We start from the raw sequence: 4,916 nt of genomic DNA, 5'->3' as shown, positions 1-4,916 counted from the left end.
GCAAAGGCAAAGGGGCAAAGGGAAAGGGAAAGGGAAGGGAAGGCAAAGGAAGGAAAGGCAAAGGGAAGGAAAGGGAAGGGAAAGGGAAAGGAAAGAGGAAGGAAAAGGAAAGGGAAGGAAAAGGAAAGGGGAAAGGAAAGGGAAAGGGGAAAGGAAAGGGAAAGGTAGGGTTTTCCCAGTTTGGATGAGTCCCGTAGCATCTCCCACATTTACAATTTATGAATGAGTTTAAATCAACAAACCAATCAGATTGGCCATGAACATCACATTAAGCAGCAGCAATGGAGTGTGGAGTCAGGTTATCAGCACAGTGAAAATCATCTTTTCTGTGAAAGTTGAATCTCTTCTTCTGCACCTGACCCTGAAGTGTCAAGTGTTTACATGGAACCTACAGCAATTCGATTATCAATATGAGCTTCTGGTTGAGTCATTATGCCAGGTGGGCCTTAACTTGTGCTGGTTCTCTTGACAGAGGAAATTTGGAGTGTGTGATCCTCCCCAAGAATGAAAAAGTTTAGAAAATATAGAAAAGTGAGATTTCAATATATATTCATGTGAAATATCTGAATGAACTTTCAAAACCTTTTACCCAAATGAAATTCTGGTGATGAAAAAAAAAACATTCCAGACTATTCTAAGTCTTTTATTTGCAAATATCTCTTTCAAACCTTCAACTGTTTTATTAAACTCTCAATTCTTTCCCTTTTCTCTTTAAACCAATGTCATATTTAAAAAAAAAAAAAAAAGTGTGTTTTTATTGAACCACAAAATCTTTTGGAGCCACAACAATTTTATTTTGCAAAAAGATAGCATTTCTTCTCCCACAGCTGTTTATTGGATGCAGGAATTGAAAATCCCAGTGGTGTTTCCTACTTGGGAATGTGTTAGATAAAAATGGTCCAACCTGCAGTAGGTGAGAGTTTTGTGAAGGCTGAGCAGGTGTTTTGAAGGATCTGGAGGAGTTGCACCAAGCCCTGTTGTTGTCCCAAGAAAATGTCCCAACACTGGCCCAAACTTTTCTCTCATGCAAACACATCTCCTTAGCTGCCTCAGCACTGCCAGGTGAGGATGCCCAGCAGCTCTTCTTACTCCTGTGCACTGGGAACAGGAGGCAGAATGAGTTATTTCTCTGTTGTACTGAGCTGTTTTTGCAGGTACATAGGAGAGAAGCCACAATCAATTTTATCTCTTTATATTTAGTTATGTAGCAAAGCACAGACAGACCTTTGTTTTAATTCATTTTGCTTTATTGCATGACTTCAACTTCAGAGCCATTGAGCCTTGCTCTGCACTTGGAAGAAGCTTCTCTTTATTTTCAGGTGGTGTTAATTTTAAGGATTGCCTTTGTTTGACATCCCATATGTTCTTCACTGCAGATAGACCTTAAATTACAAAGTGTTCCGAGACAGGTTGGACTCAATGACCTTTGTGGTCTCTTCCAATGAGGTTGATTCTATGATTCTATGATTCTAAGCCTTGAGCAACCTGCTCTGGTGGGAGGTGTCCCTGTCCAGGTCAGGGGTTGGCACTGGATCATCTCTAAGGTCCTAAAATTCTATGATTCTATGAAAGGGATAAACACACCCAAACATCGATTTTTAAATGAGTAGAAATCTAGGATGACTAAGAGCATGTGTTTGAGTGGCTTAGCACTGATCTCAGGCTTGCACTGAGGTCCCCAACACCCTCCACCTGTGGATAGGTCTTGTCCCCTCTGGCAGAGCTTTGGTCACTCTGCCCCAAGGCCATGCAGATCTGTCTCCTTCCAGCAGTAGAGTCATAGAATATCCTGGAAACCACTAGGATGATCAAAATTGAACTCCAAGCCCTGCAGAGGACACCCCACAACCCACCCTGTGCCTGAGAGCATTGGCCAAACACTCCTGGAGCTCAATCAGCCTTGGGGCTGTGCCCACTGCCCTGGGGAGCTGTTCAGTGCCCAAATACCTCTAGGGGAAGAACCTTGTCCTGATATCCAACCTATCCCTTCCTCAGCACAGCTCCAGCCCTTCCCTTGTGTGCTGTCACTGGTCACTAGAGAGCAGAGATCATTGCCTGCCCCTTTGCTTCCCCTCCTGAGGAAGTTGTAGGCAGCTATGAGGTCTCTCTGCTCAGGAGACCATATTAGGCCCACAGAGCACATCTAAATCTCCTCATAATGAGATTAGGATAAAGAATTTTCTTTGTGTCAGCAGCAATTCCAAAATACCCACACTCTCAGCTTGTTTTCAACCGTGTCAACATCCATCCACACGTTTGCCCTTCACACCAAACCCCTCAGGGCTGACAGTGCTGCTGTGTAGGAGTAAATCCAGGCAAAGAGAGAAAGTTGTTTTATTTGCTGATCTTCAGTGCTCTGCACTAACACTTCTACATTCATTTCCTCCAGCAGCACCAAAAGCCATCAGAGTACCCCATGGTGGCCAGAGCAGGATGGGTCAGTCTCATGCACTGTAGAAAGTACTACACATAGAAGCAGAACATATTTAGGTAATTCACTGAACTGGATGATGAGTCAACAATGTATTTAAGTTGGTTGTTATTTTGCCTTCTCTCTCCTGCTTGGGTATTCACCTCACATCAGACACCAGCAAAAAACAACTCATCCCCAAAATCCCTTTTCAGAAATTAACTTTACTTAGATCATTTCTGATCATTTTTTCCATTTGCAGAGAAGCAGAACCATGAGGCAGAAGGAAAACTGGTGGGGAAGGAAGGAAAAGAACCTGTTAAAAGTGATGCAACTTGCTTTTCCCCTTCCCTCAAACTGTGAAGATTAAAATAGTGATTCCTTCCATCCAGTGCCTCAGCTCACACCCTTCACCAAACAGACTAGTCAAGCCACATTCCCATTATTCTCACCATCCCTTACATAACAGTGACTGATTTTAGCATTATCCTCTGTGTGCCCTCCCCCTTTAGTGCCCTAGGGAAGGAAAAGGGTTATTTTCCCTCCCCATTCCTAACCAGCAGCAGATAAATAACCTCAGCTCAGTGTCTAAGATAAGTTCTTTTCCCAAAGGAGCTTTTTCTGTCTGGACAGGAACAGCACAACAAATCTGTTACTGTGGCATGTGCCAACCAATAAATTCTGCCACTGGGGAACTTTGCTTTGCATTGAGTCATCTGGTTAATGTTGTCTTGAGAAGACAAAGAGTTGGAATATTATTAAAGAGCTCTTACAATATGAAGGGCAGCAGGAGTGAATTGCTAAGGTAAAACACATGGCCAACTCAGAATCCCTTCTAAAAGTAGAACACCTCTGTGTGTCTGCCTCAGCCTGTGTTTCATGTGAATGGTTGGGCTGCCTGGTTGGGATTATGACATATAGCTCCTTGCATTTATCCCTCCAACCTAAAACCTGCTGGTAAAAATACTGTGTGCAACTGAGTTTCTCTGGGGGTTTAAAGAAGAGAGCTGAGAGCTAACTGTGAAGTTCTTAGGACATTGAAAACTGTTTCACTGCATTCAGCTCTCTAGAAATATGATGCAATAATGAAGGGGAGGCACAGCAGAATGTCATTTATTCCTAAAGCATCCTTTGGTTTATAAAATACTTTGTACCAGAGAAAGGATCAATCCTGCAAAGTGAAGAGGACCAAGCCCCAGGATAGGATGCACTGACAGCCTGGGAATGGCACTGGGCACTTCCCAAACCTTGTCTCTATCTTGTCAGCATTAACTCTGATGTTTCAATACTTCCTCTGCCATCACCTGCCCAAAGTCAATGAATTACCATGCAGAAACTGCTGAGATACTACTAGAAAAATGACAGAACACAAAATAAATACAAAATGTTGCTAAAAAAGACAGAAAAGAAATATGTTTTGCTTCTCTGTGCTTCAAAGTGAGTTTTGCCTTTTCTCCTGCAGAGACAAAACTGCTCGTGGAAATTTCAAAGCTACCTCAAGTGTCTTTCCCAAAAAGCATTTCTGCTACCAGGCTCTTTTTGAACAGCATCTTTCTTTGGATCTGCAGTAATTTGGCATGTGCAGCCTAAACTCCTCCTAGCACAGAGGATCCAACAGCACAGAGCAAGTTTCTACACATGGTGAACCTTGAGAGCAGAGAGACCTGGATCTACCAGCTCTGACATCACTGAGGAGTGAAACTAAGGGAAATAGAGAGGGTTTATTTCCCTAGCTTTGCAATAAAATATGGATAAAACAAATAGAACAGTAAAAATACATAAAGATATCACTGAGAATAACAATCTGCTATCCTCAGAAAGTAATATCTGCCTTTTAGCTTAACCAGAGTGGGTCAAAAAGTTTTCTTGCCCAATCAACCTTTGGAAGCTACAAAGTTCACTGTGATATGCTCAAGGATATGGGTATAGATCCTCAGCAGGTTCTGTAGGACACAGAGAGGAATTCTGCCCTCACCAAAATCAATGAGACTTGAGTCATCCAAGTGAGTAGGATCAGAGTCAGCTCTAACCTTCCCAGTGCAGCTCAATGAGGCTTTCAGTTCTTGAAAAGAACTCAAACCTCTAATCTTAACTACTCTTTGAAATGTCAAGTGTCTCCTGAGCTGTTGCTTCTGAACAGGAAAACTGCTGTAGCACTAACAGGAAAAGGCAGGAGGAAGAGGAATGAGGAAAGAAAATTAAAATGAGAGTTTCCAGACTCATCTTCTCTCTTCTGGGAGCAGCTCCTGACAGAACTGATGTGGAACAGTACAATAAAGGGCAAGATCTGGAAAGCAGCTCAGGTTGTAGAGTCCAAAACCCATAGTTTGTTCTTTCTAGTCCTTCAAATATTGATAGAAATGTTCTGATTCCCATGTGCCTCTGCCCATGCCCTGAGGCCAACCCAGTGCTGGGTGAGGGTGGCACAAGCTGCTTCACAGTGTCTCCACTCCAACTTTTTCCTTTAACTACCAAAGCAATTAATTAACAATTCTGACCTTAGAAG

Source organism: Acanthisitta chloris, unplaced genomic scaffold, assembly GCF_000695815.1.
Source record: "Acanthisitta chloris isolate BGI_N310 unplaced genomic scaffold, ASM69581v1 scaffold20417, whole genome shotgun sequence".
NCBI classification, from domain to species: domain Eukaryota; kingdom Metazoa; phylum Chordata; class Aves; order Passeriformes; family Acanthisittidae; genus Acanthisitta; species Acanthisitta chloris.
This window is presented reverse-complemented; position numbering follows the sequence as displayed.